Source organism: Anopheles gambiae, chromosome 3 (assembly GCF_943734735.2).
Source record: "Anopheles gambiae chromosome 3, idAnoGambNW_F1_1, whole genome shotgun sequence".
Lineage (NCBI taxonomy): Eukaryota > Metazoa > Arthropoda > Insecta > Diptera > Culicidae > Anopheles > Anopheles gambiae.
In genome coordinates this window covers 24,743,735-24,765,788 of record NC_064602.1, presented here as the reverse complement: position 1 = coordinate 24,765,788, position 22,054 = coordinate 24,743,735, and the positions used below count along the sequence as shown (strand labels likewise).

The following is a 22,054-nucleotide window of genomic DNA, read 5'->3' as shown; positions in this document are numbered from 1 at the left end:
GCGTTACATAGACATAACATTATTCAATTGGCATCGGAACCGCATGGTTTATATAAACTCTTCAGCTCCTGAGACACTTTACAGGAACATCTTCTGTAACTCTTTTCGTGTTACAATTCTTGGATGAAATCTGAAAGTTTTGCTGAAAAGTATAAGTTTATTCACTTCCATAAAACTAAGCTTAATTAATCTCCTCATCGTATGGTTCAACACAGTTCCTTAACTTTGTGTAGTTACAAACTTTTCCAGCATGTGTAGATGTGTGAAAACGATGAATTATTTCAAACCGTGACGAAAACTTTATCATTCATCTACCGGGCGCATCCTTTGCGTTGCAAAATCGGATGAGAAGCTTATGGAAGCATTTTATTCGAAATGGCACCTGCCTTAATACATTGAGTCAAAATTGAGGCAAAATGTGGGTGAAAAGATGTAGCCCTTTACTCAATCAGAAAGTAATCCCTGTAGCAGGAATGATAGTTCAGTTGCAATTCAACCGAGTAATGATTCTTTGAGACACTTCGTCGTACAAGAATGTTGTTTTCTTGGATTTCACTAAGCGAACTATTTACGTACTTTTATCCATAGTTGTATCGTTCTAGTTCTATTTTATCTTAACGTTGAAATAATAATTATAACTTAGTCGTCTGTTTTTCGATTCTTGTATGGAACTATATGTAAATTCAACAAGCTTTTATAAGGCCAGCACGATCGCATATCTCTTTACTCTTTATGGTTTAGCACGTTTTTTTTTGTCGTGCCAATTTTCGGCAGTACGTGAAATTGATGAACATGAAGCAACTATTGACTGTTTTAAAAGAGGCGTGTCATTAATTAAACCATGCACACGTAATTCATCGTTAGAAGTATTCAATTTCCAAGCCAACTCTCTTTCACTAGCACAAAGCAAATTTTGGATGTGAGTGTACAGTTCTTCAAACATGTGATTAAAAATTAACGCCAACTGACTGACGCTTTTGATGCTTGACGGTAAAATCCGGTACATGACAACCGCTATTTATATTGACTGTTCGGAACTAAAATGTAGAGACAGATAATTACAAGGCAGTGTGGTGTACAGCGTGTTTCCTTTTAATTATGCATGCACTGCAAAATTTAACTTCGATTAAACCAAAAGCATTTTGTTGATTGCAGACAGTTCAATTATTTTCGAATAATTTAACAGAAATACTTACCAATGAAAAATAAAATGTTTCATTTGTATTTACAACTACTAAACATAATAACATTTCAAATTTATACAGACCATTTTTAACATTGAACAAAAATGCTTGTATTTTTTTTTACTGAATAGGGCACAAGGTCTAATACTCATGCATGCTAGACAATTTTAATTCTCATCACTAGGAATCTGTAGCTAATACGATTAACTTTAAAGAACAAAACGTTGAGACAGTTCACATCAATTATATAATATACAAGCTAATCGAATCCCCACTGTACCGACAAGTTCAGAATTGATGCAACCCTGTCAGTCGCGATACAGAAGATAAAACATACGTTTACCTAGCAATGCGCTGCAAACAGAGATTATGGAGTGAGAGTATGCTATTTAGCAACCGCTGTGAAAGACACCAACCCAAGTCGGAGAGGTTGCCAAAGGTCAGCTATGTTTTTATGCTTGTACGCAGCGCCCCTATGCTGCGATCTTGGTGCTCTGAAAAGCCAGGAGCAAATGTTTTGAATCCATCTCAACCAACCATCGCAACCATTGGGATGGCTAAAAATAAAAGCATTTAAGGTCGACCGACTGGATGAACTAACGCAGCCCTAGACCGAAGAACGAATGTTGAAGGAATTATGTTTACAAACGAGTTTATGAGTGCTAGTTTCTCACATGGAACTGTGCACAAACTATTTCAGTCCGTTTGGCTTGCGGTGCACATTAACCATGGGGACAGTTTCTAGTCCATGGAGAATGCGTCTCATTTGAGACAGGTTTTCTCGTAAAATGTTCAATATTTAGACCTCTACACATCCGCTCCTATCAAAACATCCTACGCTGATCGGCTCCGAATATAGTTGCGTTCTAGCATATTCAGCATGCAACAGGAGCAGCAGTATCATGTTAAGGCGATGTAAATCACATTCTTTTGGACCTGTTTCCACATAGCTGCAGCGAGTTGTGATTTGTCCATTTCATTCTGACAAAATTTATTACATTACAAACCACATCCAATAAAGAACACGTGATAGTTCTGGTGACCCTTTCTAGTTTTGAAGAAATGGTGAAGCATTTCAGGAGCGTGGAAGGATGCCGCTCCAGAGACGAAAAGATTTGCTTACGAAATATTGATGCTAGCTAATAATTTATGAACATTCATTATCATTGCTGAATCTATTCTTTACAATTTATGGGGTACGATTTACATCTCCCAGTTACGATTTATGTCACAACAACTTTTAGAAATAGGTTATAGAATCATTTATTTTTGTGTAAAGCCTACATTCGCACTAATTGCTAGATTCATAATTATTGTTTTTAATGAAAGTATAAAGAATGGGCCGGTCTGGTGGTACAGTCGTCAACTCGTACGACGTAAAAACATGCCCGTCATGGGTTCAAGTCCCGAAGAGACCGTGCCCCCATACGTAGGACTGACTATCCTGCTATGGTAACAATAAGTCACTGAAAGCCAAACTCACTTCACTAAGTGGGTACAGGCAGGCCTTGACCGATAGCGGTTGTTGTACCAAAGAAGAAGAAGAAGAAGATGAAAAAATGGTCCTCGCCTAATTGTGCTAACCGCCTGAAAGTATGCAAAATGATCTAGGGTTGGTTGAGGTACTTTCATTCATGACAAACACGTCTTATATATATATATTCCCAACGAAAGTATATTTATAAATCATATTCAGTAACACATAAATTTGTTTGAGATGTTTTTCTGACTTTCATACGACCAGAAAATCTCGAGAATCTGAAAAAACTGAAAACTGCATTAATGAATAAAAAAAATGAAAACAATTCCTTACCAGTTAGCGTTAAACAATAACTTTGTAGAAGCCTTGAAATAAAATGACTTTTGTCATACAAAATATAGTTGCATGTGCTCTTCTACTTAGTTTAACAACCGTCATGGTAAAGCTTACTCACTCATACATATCTGTTCTGTTCGTACAATACGTATTCCACATATCTCCGTTTTATTATTGTTGACGATGTGTTTTTATGATTTGACTTCCCGAGCTATTGTGTGACGTGTAGCAATATGCAAATGGCTATGATAATCAATATTTTTCTGAATAATACGAAAACCAGAGCAACTGACATCGACACCAATACATTGCGATGAGGTCCATAACCGGCATCACTTGCAAAGTGCCATTACTCCACAAACCCAACAAACCAATTCGTTCAGGCCATGCCTGACACCATTCACCACAGACATAACAATAGTCCTGGAATATGTAAAAAAAAAAACGAAAATAAGTGCGAAGTACAACGTCAATAGCTAATCCATAAACTATAAAGCCGCAAATATCTTAGCAATATTGTCGTTTTTATCAGTAAAAATAGCTCCTCAAATAATAAACAAACGTTGAACTGGGCAACTTGCTCTAAGAAAAAAAAGGAAAAAAAAGAATATAAAGTAAAGATAGACATACTATTTACAATAGAACAACGTGCACTGTGATACATTTTCACGCTGTTAAAGACTCCATGAAGATAAATCAATTCAACAACCAAACAAAGTTTCATAGCAATGCTGCATCACAAAGCAAAAAAAAAATTATAAGCCAAACTTTGTTGTGTTTTTTATCTTCTTTATTGACCAAAATCTTCAATTCATTGCAATCAAAACAAATCCGTACTATTCACTCAGCTCAATCAACTTAAAACGTTAATAAATAATGCACATGCAGACTACACCGAGCTGGAGTGAAATCAACATTCAGCACACATTCAGTTCCCATCCAAAATGCAGCTGAAGCGCTTGCACTTCGGGTTTATGGTTAGATTTTTCATGCACCTCAGAGCGGGAGAAAGCAATCAACAGCTGCTTGATTTTGTTGTTCAAATAAAAGCGTCACACCTTAACCAGTGCCGAGAGATAGTGGCAGTGTTTGTGGAGCCACTTCCCATAGCATCAACAGTGATTCGTCTCAACACAGCTATGGTCCCGGTGCTCACAGTCGATGGAAATTGGGATACCGTTTTGCTGGAAGCATCTTGTGGGATTGTTTTCACATCTCTCTTTAAGGAGTTGGTATGTGTAGCAAACAACGGTTGTATAAAATTGATTTACCAAATTCTCGCATCTACTTTCCAGCGTCAGCTTCAAAACGTCTTCTCGAGCAAAGCCAAACTGTTGTTCATCGTGGATGTGAAGCAACGATCAGCTCACAGTTTGGTATCAGCCAAGCTCTTTTTGACTACAAAACTAGCAACATGGCTCTCGAACACAGTGCTAGTCTCATTCAATGAGTCTGCGGTGGCTGGTTATTATTTTGAACCAATATCTAGAAAGATTAAAGAGCTCAACAACTCTTCTCATACAATTTATCCCACAGTGCAGGCTTTGAATGACCTGCAAAAATATGAGCTTCATTTTGTATTTATCCCGAGTGTATCTGACCAAGCTGTTATAGAAACAATGGTAAGATCTTTGTCGATCGATCGAAATGGAACGCTGAAAAAACCAATAGGCTTGGAGCCGGCCACGCTGCTCAACTTATCTACAACATACAAGTGGCATTTTACGATGCTTACCATCGGTCCACTGGAGTACGCAACATGTTTCATCGTACCACGTGCAGGTCTCGTGCCAATCTGGTACATTCTAGTGGCACCATTCGATACTGCTACATGGCTAGGCATCCTGACGACTGGGATGGTGATAGTGATTCTGTTGAAATTATATGGGAAATCATCATTACTTGGTTCTGCTATTATGTTGCTTCAAAGTGTGTTCACGTCTCCGAATCGAATCGCAAGAACGCACTTTGAACGTCGCATTTTAACGGCATGTATGCTTGGTTGTCTCGTGTTGGTTTCTTCCTATCAATCAATAATCTATTCTCTCATATCCAACCCAATCTTTTATGCTGAACTAGACACAGAGCAGCTAATAAATAGCTCCTGTGCAATCTACATGCTCAACGAACTGGAAGGAATTAACACTTTTCGGGACATGTTTGTCGATCGAGCCAAATTCAAGACCGGTGTATCGTGTCTATGCGCTTCCTGCCAGATGAAATATATAATGCGCAATCACACGGACCTATTTTGGCAGTATCGCATTTCGCGACATCGTACACACCCGTTTCCGATGTTGATAGCACTTGTTGACCGTGACTATCAGCCGCTAAATGAGCTTGTACGCTTTTACGTAAGCAGTTTCCTTGAGGCAGGGCTTACCACGAAGATGCTACGGGACGGACAGGCGAAGGATGATAAACAAGGATATACCAGCTCCAAACTGTCTCAAGAATATACAAGCCTACAGTTGCAGGTATCGGATCTGCAAATAGTGTGGCTAGTGCTAGAGCTTGGATTGGCCTCTGCTTCCCTGTGCTTTATTGGTGAGCTTATTTGGAACTGTACGACAAAAACACAGAAAATGCTGTGGAAAAGAAGGACTCTGAAAGAAAATGCTCACAAAAAGTTGCGGAGAAAAAAGAGAAGCAAAAAACTAGTATTCAAATAATATACTATCCCATAGAATTTTTAGCACTACATCTATTTCTATTATTTGCCACAATGATTATTGTCAAAAATTCACTCAAAGAAATGTAGTAAACGTCAACAGGCCCGCATTAAAAGCCTGTAATCCATTTTGCCATCCAAATTACCTACCTTCAATTGGTAGTGTCTGTGAGTGTGTGTAACATGCCAATTTCCTATCGGTTGTTGCATTGCTAATCGGTTTTCAGGACATTGTTGAAGCTGGTGTTATTTTAGGACAACCATAGCAACAGCAAGTATCGCAAAATAAACTTCCATTAACGGATTTGCACATTCAAACTGTAAAATTGCGGACTGACATCTGAAACGGATTTGCCGAAATTCGTGGGAATCAAAACAGTATGCCACCACCGTGCACAGTATTGAATATTTATGGAAAAGAGAAAATTGTAAATTTTTATCCTTACCTGGAAATTCGACAATCTACCACATTTTATGTGGAAAATAGAGAATGAAGCTTTGCTATTGAATATTGCTCTGCAATACAATTAACTTAAATTGCAATCCTATCAGTATTCACATTTCAAAACCATGGTTTAAAGTACTCTGTTTAGTAGACTTTCTTTTCACAAAACCCGTTTGCAGACTAGACAGACAAAATTTAAATTTACGGTTGAGAACACTTGACATTTTGAGTGATATTTTGTAAATGTCAGAAACAATATCATTCTGTGATAGGTTAGGTATATCATTTTGGTATCAAATAAAAATCAATAAAAATTAGCTCGCTGAAGAGATTTTTAGAACCGACATGCACAACCACTGCAATATTGTTCAATGATTTGTTTATTCTTAGTAGACATTGATTTACATTGATGGGCCGGTCTCGTAGTAAAGTCGTCAACTCGTACGACTTAACAACATGCCCGTCATGGGTTCAAGCCCCAAATAGACCGTGCCGCCATACGTAGGATTGACTATCCTGCTATGGGGGGAAATCAATTAGTCACTCAAAGCCAAACCCACAAGAGGTAAAGGCAGGCCTTGACCGACAACAGTTGTTGAGCCAAAGAAGAAGAAGAAGTAGACATTGATGATTCTCACAATTAAACTTTTCACTGCAACAAATTTTACGATAACAATATTTTCAAAGAAGCACAAAGAATACATGAAGAATATGGATGAATTTGGTCAAATCTCGATAAGCAAGCGAAATGATTGAAAAATCATTAAAAGCAATGGCAAAAGATTCATCCAACTACTCGTTACAGGTCAATGCTGCTGAACAAATGAGTGCCTTGCCTCTGTAGAAAATTTAAACGAAAAAAAAACACGGACAAGCGGCCAACAAAACAAAACATTTCTGGAACATAGAGCACAAAATAAAGCATAAAAAGTCATTGAAACGTAAATAAAAGAAAAATGAATTGACCAACAATGCTGAAAGCTAAACCAAACCAAATGATAAAAGTTCACCTCTCATCACTGGCATGGACAAGACAGAAAACAGATAAGAACGCCAAACTTATTTCACAACAGCAAGAGCAACAACCAAACAAAAAACACCTCCACCCATTCTTTCAAAGTTTTTCGCTTGCTTCAACAAACTGTGAGATTGAAACAGTAAGGCCAATGGAAAGAGTATTGATTTTTTAATGGTTGCACAATATCATGTTTCCTTCATCGGGATTTCCTTGTCCCAAATCGTTAGTACTAGCTCATTAAGGATACCATCGTATTATTTTATCAATTACCCGATTTTATGGGTTTATGCATTAACAGTAAAGCGTTGTCAGGGATCATCGTGGCGTATCGTGTGAAGCGCTTGCAAGGGAAAAGGTTGTCATTTATGGCCTGCGTTGGCAATAATCCCTTTATCTTTCCAGCCTCCATGAACAATAAACGCGCTAGGAAAGCGTTTACGACTTTTCATGATGATAACATGTAAACCACAAAATCTCATTTCAGCTGTGCTTGCCGTGTTGTCACCATGATGTGTTGAGAATTTACTGTTGTTTCACACGATTCTCACACAATATTTTTTTTATGAAAAGGCTTTACATACTCGATACGACGCATAAAACTCCTCCTTTTGCATATTAAATCCGTCCGAAATCTACCCTTCATAAGAACAAAATTGTCTTATTGCTCTATTAATCGATCCATCAGCAATGGTTGTCGGGATGATTATTTAAATGCTTACACGGAATAGATTTATTATGTTTACAGTATCTTATAAAAAACAATAACTAACAACAATAACTAACAACTTTGGAGTGTGGACTAAGCTTTGTGTATTTTCATTAGCATTCAGGGTAATTAGTGTATTAAGTGATTTGTTCATCAGAAAATCAGAAATTCGCTAGGGACTCGGTCCATAGATGATACATCACCATTCTGTTTTGCAAAAAGGGTGTTTTTCCCGATCCCCAATGGTGATCTCTTCGCTATATCAAATGTTTTGCTATGGTTTACGCTTCGATGATTGTACTTCAGACATGGGAAAATGTACTCACCATGATGAGGGTGACTAAAACATTGGTCGTGGGTGTCATCGTATAATCCTATTCCAAACAACGCTTTCATAAACCCACCCTTTGAATTCATGAACATTTTGGCAAGCAAATGTGGTTATTGGCATCGAATGTTATAGGTAACCGTTATACGGTAACTGTTCAGGGTAACGGATTCAGGGTAACTGTAAGCTAATAAAGGACCAACTTTGAACTTCGAAGGCTCCTGTAATTAGCTTTTAAAATTGTACGTGTACTCCTATAATGATTTGGATAGCTGCAACAAACCGAATCCCACAATGTTTACGAATTCCACCATTCTAACTATTTGAAGAGAATATTTGGCATAACTTTTTTAGCGTAACAGTCTCGAACCGCGGTCATGGCGGTCTATACTGCCTTTTGAGTCTTATTTGACACCACGCAACCGGAAAGTAAATCCTTCGTACAGGAAAACAGTCCGTACGAGGCTTGAACCCTCGACAGATCATGTAAAGGCGATATAACTATGTATTATTCTCCAATAGTTCTCATGTTTGTCCCCGAATGACAATAAGGCATGACTTTCATCCAAAGGTACCAATCAGTAACCAATATTTATCAACGTTTTGAACTAGCTTTGACAGGCTACGATTGATGTACAAAAAAGATGTAGTTATGCAGATATTGGTTTTGTTTCGAATATTTCGTTCGTTTTTTTCTAATATGTCTTTGGGCACTGTATTCATATTGATCACTAACAATAATCAAAGAACCTGAACAGTGTTGGATGCTTTTTTTATTAACATTCATCACTACTTTAAATGTTGCCTTTATAGTTAACGAAATACATACGGATGTATGAAATACAATTAGTTTGATCCCGTTATGCAGCAGTCTAAATAAAATTACATCTCTCACTGCGATGCCTTTAGCCCGGGCTTATTTCCTAAACCACAAAAGTGAGGTTATGCAAAGGCAAACTACACGTGACGTATCACTTCCCTATCTTCCGATCTTTCCGGTGTCACGTGCACTAGTGATTGCATTCACTTAGTGCACTCGATTAACTTTGTCTTTCTGCTCCACTGGCAATGCCGGGTGGCATCGCTTCTTCGCTCTCTACCGAGCGAACTAAAGATGCAGTCGTTGATGTTTATCGAGTCATGCTACCGCAAAAACTCCATCCTACCGGCTTCAATAAAACGTAACCGGGATGGAAAGGGCGGGCGTTGAATCGAAAACGGAACGGAGTAGTGATGCAGAAGATATCATCTGTGTGCATCTTTCTTCCGCAAAAGTTCTCCCACTGATGGCAAAAGTTACAGAAATGCTGCTGATGTTGCAATGCACTTTATCAAAGGTAAACCGGTGCACGTAGAACTGTACAACTTACTTGGCTCGTTAGGACTCGTTCCTTTTAAGACTGATTATCTTGTATCCGTGCGAGACATGTAGCATTACGGAAAGATGTGAAGCAATTTTGCGGTCACTTACGTTGCGCCGGTGGTGTGTGTGTGTGCTATGTTTCTCCTTTTGTTATGTTTGTACGTTTTCAGAAGTATTGCAGGTAAAGTCAAATCTGATGGGAAACTTGTTTGCATATAATGAAGGATTTTTTGCAATAAAAAATACAAAAAAAGCTTAAAATTTAGTAACTTATCCATATTTACCACACTAATCCATACTCTAAATACTTGCTTTTCTACGCTAAACTGTTTCTGCTGGAAGTAGCATCACTCTTATGAGGACATACTTTACTAAAACAGTTTGGTGGTTGGGTTTTTGTTGAGTGGCAAAAAAAACTATAACAATTAATTTCACAAAACAAGATCAATTTGAGATTAAGAGGCCATTCTAACGGAATCGTGATACTCATACAAAAAATAGTTGCAAAGAAACAACAGCAATTGAAATAGAATGTAGTTCCACTTATAATTTTTGTTTGTTACTAATTATTGATTTTCCTAATGAATTTGCAATGCTTTGACCTTCCCAAAGTTTCCTATTTATATGCCATCAACCACAAAGTAAAATAGAAGTATCAATATCGTACATAAGATTCACGCCACCTTTCTCTGACCGCTCAAATCATTTTAACGATCGGCTGAGAGTAAACAGCTTCACGTGCCCTCGATAAACACTCAACGCAATCTACCAGTTCATAACGTTTCATTACACACGGGTATAAAAGAGGGGGCAGAGAAGGGGAAGAGAAATCTTGAACCATATCGAAATGGGTTCTTAATGGACGTGTGCGGCAAATGTGCGAACATAACCCTGAAAGCGACCAACCAATATAGCTCAATGTATTTCTGTACACTCTATCAACTCGTTGTTTATTTCAAATAATACCAATCAACGCGATGCCCTCATTTTCACGCTGATCAATCGATGTCATCCTTCGGGCTTATTAAAGTATCTGGTGATGATCTTCAAAAACCATCAAGAAAACACCTGATCCAGGCCTCGTCAACTCAATCATGCTAAAGTATGGGCATAGAAAGGCAAAACCAAGAATGGCTATTCAAAAAAAAACATCAACAACTCCACAAATGAACGCTTCGTCACGCTCGTGAAGTTTTTGATGAGTTTTGGATGTGTGTGGGGCAAACTTTTGCTTCTTTTCGTTGGGCCCTTTGGTTCAAGAAACCTGCTCGGCGGGGGCTGTCCGAATTCTCTGACATTGATTGTCTAAACGTTGTTGCTGCTCACTTCAAACTGGTTTGCTCCATTCCGACACAGTTTTCCCTTCTGCCTACCGAAACTGTCAATTGTTGTCCAAATGGCAGTCCATCACAGACCTAGAGTTTACACTGGCATAACGGTTATCATTATGCTCAATTAAGTTAATTTAAATAAATGAATAAATTATCCGCCAGCTTTTAATAACTTCCTTTTACAGTGTGCGGCGTTAAAGAGAGCGAACGGGCATGGCACTGTGCTTTGGCAGCAGCTTTCATTCGATTGATTTGGAAGGGCGAAACAGCTTCTTCATTATTCTTGCAGGAGTCGTCGCACGGGACCCACCGCAAACTACGCTCGCAATTTTGCATATTCTCTGGCACCGCTTGTATTTTATGTGTGTGTGTGTTTGTTGGAAACGTTCTGTTTTGCTTTACGTGTCTTCGGTCTTTTTGTTGGACCATCACATTCCTGTCGAACCCGTATCTGCGAGCCGGCGTGTATGTTAATCGGCTGTTTTGGCATAATTGAAATCACCGCCAAAAGAACAAGCGCTGTTGTGTTCTGGAAGCATTTCATTCGCGATCATTCTTTCGCTTCGTCGTTCTTTGTCGGACGAAGATGATGTTTGCCGCGGGACTTAAATGAAATTGAATGGTTTATTAAGTCATTATCCAGGACGGTTGATGAATTCATGCTTCATAGTGCTTGTAAAATTATAATAATTAGTAGCAACTATCTTATGAGTGTATAGAATAAGTTATCCTTAAGGATCCACCCAAATGTTGACTATCATAATAATTAACAACTTTATAATAACTTAACTTTTGAAGTGAAAAAATAACAGAAGAACAAATTTTTTATCTGTGACCGGGGACGAGTGACTAGTCGTAGAAAATACCAATAACATAATAATTTGTTAAGCCGATGCCAATAGATCGTCACAATACAAATGTTATGGATTGACACATAATATTAAAATTATGTAACTCATTTTAAACATTATGCTATAAATTTAAAAAAAATACAGCATATTTGAACCGATGACATTGCCATTATTTGAGCATTGCTGTTATCCACTGGTTTGACCGATATGTTTTGCTGAGTAATGAAACTAACAGTACCACATAGCACAGTAGAGTACTCCGCATACAGCACTAAGCACTTCCAGATGATAAAAAGTCAAACAAACAAGATATTGACCCCATTTCCAGGATCAGAAAAATGTGCAAAACACAATTAAATCTAATCTTTGGAACGTGCCATTACTTTGTTCATCGAACTTTAGCTACGATGGTCAGTTGGTAGTGCATGAAAAAGAGAAATATTTAAAATGTTTTGCCTAAGCCCTAAGATACATCAATAAATTGAAATTATTATTTTCAACTCTGATTGCAAAATCAGTCAAACGCATTCCATCAAATTGAAGTCAACTAAAAATCCAAGAAGTTTACAACCATTCCTATTATCACATTGAATGAAACATGTTTTGAATGCGCTTCGTCGAATCAGTGTGTCCAGCTTAGCTTGATGATACGAATTTTATGATACTTTCTTATGGCTCTTTCCTTTTAGCTTTGGCATGTGTTTCCTGCTGAGCTTACGTTTTATTGCGAATTGTAGTAACCGCATGGACTAAACCCCATCTGTGCAGCGACACTCCTTTTCAATTTGTTTTCATCCAGCTTAAGCTCAATCTTTATCTCGTTCCTTGGTATTCTCTCGCAAAGAGTGTTCACATGTTTCAGACGAAATAGTGCATAAATTAGCGAATCAAGCAGCGGAATCGGAATCGAAAGTCACTTACATATTCATTCAGGAGCGCGAAACATGTTTTAATGGAATCTTTCCATATAAGAAAGGCGCACTTGAAGTTGAAACGAATGTTTTAATTTCGCTGTCTGGCTTGTTGCTTGATTAAAAAAAAAGAGAGAAGCAATTGGAAAACAAAATTGATAACATGCATTAAAACACAACCAATGCATTACAGGTGTATATCCAAGCAAACTCGTGAAAAAAAGGTACAATGAAAGTAGGTAATGGTACGTTACTTGCTTCGAACCATGCTTAAGATATATTCATCACCCAAAGAAAATTCGACTAACAAATGTACAAGTACATTGTTAAGAAACATTCCCAACAATACCTTACAACCATCGAAAACATTATAGGAATGCTTCAGTTAAGCAAACCTTTGCAAAAAAGATCAAAATGCTCTAATAGGACACAACACTCTTCACAAAAAAACGTGTTTCTATTCAACTAAAACTGGAATAACTTGACTGTATTTGAACAAGGTCTTGATGTTTGAATCACCGCACAGTCGAATGACAGCTCTCGCGACCTATTGATGACAGCCATAATCCTATTATCTCGATATATCTTGATTAGCATTTCAACAAGGTGCAGAAATGGATTATTTTGTCGGCGGGTTGCGAAGCTGTCTAGCTCGCGTGAACCGTCGAATGGAGCTACTAGCTTGTTTCTTCTTCTTACCAAAGAGTGTAAAATAGTGACAGCAGTGACAACCAACTTCGCGAAAGCTTGATTTAAGCTACACATCGTGACCAATACTCGTACAACATGGCTTGCTGAAAAGAAATTACCTAGGAACCCGTCGAATCAAACCTGTCTTAATCTTTCTTTGATTTCTTTTTCAATTGTGTAATTTTCCTACTAAACGCCCTTTCGTCACCATTCAAGTGATCAGAAAAAAGTTACTTAAGGTAACAGTGAGCATTCATCGTTTTTCGTTGTATGTTTCATTACACACACTTTTACAACAACAATACACAGCATACAGCCTTTTTAGCGGTCATTAGACTAATTGTTTCAAATACTAAATAACTATCACATTTTATTTGATTTGGTTAACCTGTAGTATTCACTATCTAAAAAGTTCACCGCTCATTTACATCCGTTACTATATTCCCTTAATATACAGGTCACTCTCACCATCATTGCCAGTAACCGGTTTGCGTGAGCTGGTTGAATCTTTCCTTGACAACCATGAAGAAGCAGATTACCGTCTCATCAAAGATCATGTGCAGCCGTGCGGGTGGTCGAGTTGAGCTTAATTGCTTGGTTAATGCAAATCAGTGACAATCGTCAAAATTGTTGAGTAAAAAAATATGCATGAATTCGATCGTTTCTCTATAATAAAATCAGATGGGTAATTATTTCACATAACTTTTATAGACAAGGAAAATTGTAAACTTCGCCTAGATCATACAATATTCGATTTCCGTCCGGAACATTCTTAAGAAACCTGGACTGATAGACGGCTAACAAAGTTTGTACAAATGTTCAACTCATCAATCTGGACCAGAAAAGTAATGAAACACTTATCAGTTTTTTTTTTGTTTTTTTTTTTGTATATCAGACCATTAAACAAAACATTTAATGATAAAACATAACAAAAATGCAACCCCCACACAGATACTTTCATAAACAGATGAAGCTAGCACTATCTTCACAATCATTAAAAAGGTTTTAATGGCCATGAAACCTTTCCATAAAGCGTCATTTTCAAAAACACATGCAAGGCTTCATCGACCGTATTCATTGCATTAAAGATTCGTTCTGAGTGCTGTACCGATGCACATCAATATGTGCTGCATTCGTATCAAGTTTGGTGTTAAGATTACACCGCCCGATCTGTGCCTATTCCCGCTCATCGCGTCGCATAGCTCTGCTTAATAGCCTTGAAATGTGAACTGTTTTCTTATATTCCGGTTTAAAACTCACACTGTCGCCTTTTCGAAGCGTCCTGCGCAGAGAAAAAGGTTGTAAAGAGTTGAAATAAAATGCTGCTGCAGCACATCAAATTATCAATATAATGGCGCCGTAATCTGTAAATTGTTTTCCGACCTCAGCGTATAGCAAGCGGATCGGGCAATGTTATGCTTGGGTCTTCAACTTTGAACGACCCAAACTGACGGAACATAAATTAAAGGATTAGACAACAGTCGTATTTGTATATGCCGTTAGGCACCAGGAAATAGAACTAGGTGAACGCTCGTTGAGTGTTTAAGTTTTATTCATGTTTTATGACCGACTCGTGTTTGTGTTTTTAGAATAAGTCCTAGGACGATCAAAGACTAACTATTAGACTTACTTATTTCGATATTATTAAAAACACAGAAGACCAACACAAGTTTTGATTATCATGTTAGTTGTCATCACATTTTGCACATCAAACAGCTCACAAATATAATAATACGCAAAAAGTAATCCAAAGCTGAAACTTTGCGGCCTTAGAGCTCTCAAGGAACTTTGGTAAAATTTTACAATCATTCTAGTAATCTTAAATCTTTGTAGTTACCCCTTCCCTGCATAAGATTATCTTCTACTTATTGCCTTTTCCACCTAGATCACCCTTGAAGAGTGAGCATCTCCACATGATAAATCTGGTCGTCTGGTAACGTAATTATACGCACGTTTGCCACGCCTGACTTACGCTGTGCACGTGCCGCTTAGATGTCACGTCTCTTGAACGTTTGACGGCTACGTTTGAGTTGTTCTTTTGGATCACTGTGGATCGTAGTTTTCCTTTCTTTTGTTTCAAAACGCTACAAATTAACTCTAAATGTTGTGGTATTGTGATAATTTATGTATTCTTTCAAATAAAACTTTATATTTCTGGTGTCACTGTCCAGCCCATTGCCACGCTCCTGTTGAATTATTTGATCTGGTTTACAAACAACAATTTCAACGCCTTTTTAAATCCAGTTCTCGTTCGTTGGCCATACACATGCTAAGCTGAATTGTAAAAGCAATAACAAATTGATTTAACTTGTAGCCTGCAGAGAAAGACTATGAACACTAGTTAAGACAAAACGCGAAAAAACGCTCGCTAAGTTGTTTGTGCAGCACGCTAGTGGTCAACATGATAGAACAATCATAAATCAGCACCAGGCGAGTAAACATTGAATAAGAACGACGCTGGGGTACTGTCTACCTTGTGCACTTCGGGGAACGTACCAAAATCGTACTGATCGGTGTTGGTCTGGTCCGCCGTCGACTTCCAACAGCGCCTTTAATGTGCGCAAAATAACCAATGGTTATTGCTTCCATTTCTCACACATGACTCCATTTAACATGTTCTAGTAATGGTATACAAGGTGACATAAATCAGGCTCCTGCTGTTAAAGTATTTTATTTCGAACGAAAGTGTTACCGATCATGCGGAGCCATCGTCCAGTTGCTACAGAAACAGACATGCAGAGTTGAATGGAAAGCATCACAACCAAAGGCTATCTGTCAGGTTGACTGCAGTGTCTTTTTGCAAAATGAGTTACTTTTCATTCAGCGATATATAAAGCATCAGATCTTACGCGGGTAGCATTGTGTTGTATTTTTCATGTATTCATTCATTTTCAGCATTCTCTAAAATCTCCAAAAATTGTAAAACCATACAGGAATTATTGTAATTATTTTTATTTGGGACGTTTTTTTGGACTGATCAGTTTCCAAAAATTTGTAAAAATCACAAGTTGTGTTTATCGTTATACATAGAATGACAGTTCCTGCATTAATCCACACTTCATCTTTTCTGTATGAGTAACATTTCATAGGTTAACAACTTCACGCCGCTGTAGCGCCTACGTTATTACCTAGAAGCGCATGTTTGAAATCTTTCGAAATCAATTTTCCTTCCATTGCTACCTCCCAGTCAACCGGTATGGTGAGCAATAATAATGCGTTGGGTGGTCGATCAAGCAGCTCTGAAGCCTGCAATAACGGCCGAGTAATAACAGAGCGTACTTTCAAGCCCATCTCGTTGAGAAGCGTCAACGAATCGCGAATTCCTCGGGGAGTTTTGGTGCAGCGGGAATCAATAACAGGATAAGCAGGTAACGATCGCCAAAAGACACCAATTTGCATATCATGTCTTGAGGTGTCGAAATCGCAGTGCGATCGCGAAATAATCTATCGACTGCAGCTGCCTTCCTTCAAGCTATGTTCCGTTAATAATGGTGAAGATCATAGATTGATCGAAAGCTGTGATCCGATGTAACCTAAAGCCACTTTATGATTATCTAGACATGGCACAGAGTACCTAATAGGTATGTAAGATTGTTACTGGTATATACTGACATTAAACGAGATAAGTTGTAAGGCCAGTTTTGCTCTCTTGGTGCAGTCTGTTCAATGAGAACATATCACGTTTCATAAATACTTTAAGCAGAGTTTTTTTTGTTCATTGATGACACACAATTTTCATACAAAATATATTTACATAGTCATCTGTTTGCAAAACATTTAACTGTCTTTAAGAGAGATACATCGATTATACCTCTACAAACATACCTACATATGAGCAATCATATTGCTCCCTGCTGAGTCTAAGTAGTTTTATGTTATTAGCTAAATTGCAGCCTGAACTTTCTGGAATTATTATTGTTTACATGTCACGGTGTCATCGAATCAATTTGTCATAAGGCACATGCGTGTACCAGCAGAACTTCGACATAGAATGCGGGTTGGCAATATGAGCATCAATTAAAGATAACGTCAGTAATGAAGACATTCCCTGCAATCAAATTTATGATTAAATCAAATGAACTCTTTTGGTCTGATACATTTCTTACAACCTTTGGGCATATGTTGTGAATTTATTCGATTTTACGAGCGAGCTGGCTGACTTCTAAATGATATGATAAGCCTAAAGTACCATTTGCTAGCTAGACTTTGAATTCAACCACAACAAGACAAACATCTTCCTTTACATAAATATTTATCCACAGGCGCACAATGAATGAATGAATGATGATTTATCCACAGGCGCACATACATTGAAAAATTGCAATCTAGGTAGTTATTTCTAAAACAATATTATACATTTTATCATTGAATTACTTACACAATATGTGAATTTCATCAAAAAGACTGCATTCAAGATTCTAACAAAAAAACTACGTCCTACAAATTGCATTCGGCTACAGAACAAAAGAAAAGCATGTAGAAAAAATACCTTTAATGCAAACCCACCCCGGCGAGTTTTCTGGAATCCCACCCCGGAAGGTCAGAAAGGGCATGCCTTTGGTGCAAAGTATAAATTAACCTTCCCGATGTGATGTGGATCCTTGCCGTACCGGTTCGCATTGGTGGATGCGTTCGATTCTCACGACCCATGACCGACGCTCTGGCCATTTTCATCGCAATCATTTATCTTTCTTCTCCGCCGGTACACGAATGAAAGTACTCGCCGCACCTTACGATGTGAATTATGCACGCAATCGTGGTTTTATTTGCGTGAAATACCGCCCGATTTTCTGGTCAGGATAGGTTGGCCGATAGGTCGTACCGTGGAATAACAAATGAATCAGTGGAAAAGATTATCTGTTAAGCATAAGCAGCGATAAAAGGGAGTATTGCACGGTATCCACACCACCTGCCGTGTATTTGAAATGAAATGTAAGCCGAATTATTTTTACCCGAGTTTAGCCATTTTCTCAACTTTCTCGTATATTATTGTAGATGTGTTAAGAGTAGTTATAATTATATGTCTGACTAGACAACTACTTCAAAAAACATTTTACAGATCTCACTTTTGATTAACTATATCTTTAAATAAAGTATAATAGAACTGTCTTGTAAATTTATATGAACAAAACCAAAGATATCACATAATATTGATAAAATGAATGTTGAAGGTTTTATGATTTATACGTATCAACCTATCTTCAATTTAAATAAATGGTTTAAATAAGACCCCACAGCCAAAAGCACATTTTAAAATCATTGCCCAAACTTCGACAGCATCTGACAAATTAAGATAAGTAGCTTTTGAAATTTGAAAACCCAGAACGGGCATCAACTTTCTCCTTGGTGATGGACGTCATGGAAAGCTGGACGCAGTTCGAATGTCCTGCCCTAAAGCGAAAAGGTGTTGAGGATGGCTAGATAAACAACCAATTAGTCAATTCTTTGAATTTCCTAATCAAACGGACTCGGTATCCTAATTAAACCTAGGGTCGATTAGGGGGTTACTTTGCATCCAGCCGTTAAACTAACAAGATAAACACATTAAAACAAATCCCGGTCTGACAGAGCTCCCTTTTCAAATTGATTTGTTTGTCAGCAAAAAGAGAATTCTAGAGGATATTCGAACAAAAGATAGCCTGCCTTCTGAAGGCACAGGTTTGACTCAAATTCATTTTATAAGAATTGCAAACGTCAGATTGGTATGAAACAACTGAAACATACAAAGTAACAGGTAGTAGGTTTTCATTTTCAATATTTTTATGCCAAACAAATATTTTGAATTATGGATCAAACAAACATATGTACTTTACATCGATGTCTACAGAGCCTCATTGCTATCAATTGTCGTCCAAACGAACCACCTGAATCTGTGAAGTAGGTAAACTTTTGTTATATGTTTTACGTACATGACTTCATTTTGTTAGCATACGCAAGGGCTGGGTGACATTCAATTGTAGCATCAATGTCCTACATTGTTTTACATTTTCTAAAAAAATATATTACATTTTTCATGATTCGTTACTTTTCCTAGTAATTGCCATGTTCCAACGGATTCTTAGATTTGCGTTACACAAGGCATATTTATGTTATGCGATTGTGATGGTCTGATGCGTCTTGTATAATACGTGGGTCTCTCGTTTCTACTTCTATAATAAAGAACGACCAAATGACAACCATAGCAATGACCATCATAACAGTAGTGTTTAAACAGACAACTGCTTACGATCATTTTCTCACCCAACTCAACCGTAACGTAAATATTTTTCCGTTACTAGAATCATCATACAAACACATCATGCTGTTTGCGAGATGGTCACAATACTTCATCGCACCCTTTTGTTAAGTTTTACGATTGATTTATAGACTCTATTCTGCGATCTGCTGAACAATTTACTTTTTCAACACCTCTTGTGGGAAAAAGAGCAAAGGTAATAGTCCTACATAGCACATTCACGAACAGAAGGTTACTCCTAATCACTTGGTCAAGATCGAGAGCCAAACTGCAAATGGTAATAAGAAAGCATGAAAAAATTAAGCTTTTATAACTTTTTCGGCATGGTTAATTTTATGTTTACAACCTAGCAATGCACAGAAAAGATCATTATGGTGTGCTCGTAAATCTTTTAAGCGGCGCTCAGCACGTGCTCTAGTACAAAACCGCAAAAAGGCACACTTTTCTTATTGCGGTTAATATTCAATCTCCGTCTCAGTCTTGTGTCGAATAACATTCATATGTTGACAAATCTACGCCAATCAATAACGGTGTGATGGTTGGATTGTTATTATCAACAACCTATGCATAAAAATCAAATAAATATAACATAAAAAATAGAAAATGTATGCACAGTAAATATAAAAAATGGATTTTTAACAAGCACTATGGATGAGCCCTTCTTTTCAAATAATGAAAATGATTTTTGCGCCTTTGTTTATTTTAATAGATTTATGTATTTGTTAATAAAACTATTTACACAATATTGCTCCTATCAAAATCCCCTTGACAAGCTAGGTTTAAACATCACACTCAAGAATCCCTTGTCCTAAACTCTGTTAGGCAATCAAACCTAATTCTACTGCCCTGGCAAACATGACCAGAGTTGTGGAAAGTTTGTTAAACGGATTACGTAAAAAGTAGTAATCCTAGGTCGTAAATCAGTTTCAATTATCCAAATACGCTTCAAACGCTCTTATCATCGGAAATTGTTGCCTATTATTTGCATATTTATTGCATCTAATGCATCAACGTAGGAGCCGTTCGAAGACGTATAAGTAAAAGCAATACATCCTTTAAAACCTTATTTCATGAACACAGAATCGGACATAGCATTCATACAACCATACACAAGTGTTTCTTGAGAGTCTCTTACGAAACTCCTTGAATTTCTAGGGCTCTTTGGTATAAGATTGTCTCATCGATATGCAACACCAAAGATAGACTAATGTATGAATGCCATGAAAGCTCCTCCATGCAATCATAAATACGATTTTTCACATCAAGTATAAACCTTGTTTTTTATATGAAGTTAATAAAAAAATTGAATCAAATTTCACTACAAATAAATCAATGAGCTGAGCCATTTGTACAATACAAAATTATTAAATCATTTTTTTAAATTATTGTAACCCACCCATGACATAATGACACCCATCAAAAATGTGTAAAATACATATATATTGACCGAATCAATGTATTTCTCACATCCAGAGAAGATTCATGTAAAGATAAGGATTCAAAATCATGCAATCTATGGTTCAAAGCTGGTCTACCGTTCACTTCTCATTCAAGGTGCAACGCCAGGAAAAATGGCACGTACTAATTAAGACATTTGCTGAATCAAACGTAGCATCTTCTCAGCGTTTATCTCTGCCTTTGTGTTTTGCACATGCAGAACATCTACACTTATCACATGCACATGCAGAACCTCTACACTACAGATATCGAAGACAGTTGGCAGGAATAAGCTAACCGGATGCGTATTCAATCGATGGTTCGAAAATTGCATTCCGATGCAAGCCAATTTGCATGTCAATCATCGTTTCGAGTGTATTTGCATACTATGAGGCCTGATAGTTTATTTCATTTGCTACAGTCCATTAGTCTTAGGGTTTCTTAAAGTCTCAATGTGGGAGTATTTTCACTCTATCATATATTATATTTAATGTATTGTTGGTACACATGAGATCATTTCGTCTTAAACTTAATTATTAAGTTTGCTCCAGGAAAGACCTCCATAAGGACCATCATACCATCTATTCGCTTAGAAGAATGTTAATAAGCCATGAACGCATATTGCGACAACATCATTCAGCAAACAACGCATGAGTGCTAAAAATACGCAACTCTTCTGGGCATGATCTGTGTAACATAAAATAATATTTCCATGGATTGTGTCACGAATGATTCATCTTTTCTAATTTGCATTTTTTGTCCAACGTTCGTTCGAGACTGCAATTCCCATTAGCAACATGAAGATCAACTAAAATTTTTAGAAAATTACAACTATTGAAAGAAATAATTTGAATTCGGGCCATATTATAATAAATTTACATGTTCTATAATGCTGCGTCTCATTTCACTTTTAATGATGGCATTTCAAAAGCCCGTCACGCTCACTCCTATACGCAATGTGCGTGAGTTCTTCCGCGCATATGTTTTCTCACATCGTCCTCACTATGGAAAGATTCACTTTCTCATTCAATGCTCTCTTTCTTTCGGTTGCTCTCACGCATCCATCCT

General features: G+C 37.4%; 1 pseudogene; it reads left to right on the top strand.

The window, feature by feature from the left end:
* The first annotated feature begins 473 nt into the window (after positions 1-473).
* LOC133392656 (uncharacterized) lies at positions 474-21,278 on the top strand (annotated as a pseudogene).
* The last annotated feature ends 776 nt before the right edge of the window (positions 21,279-22,054 follow it).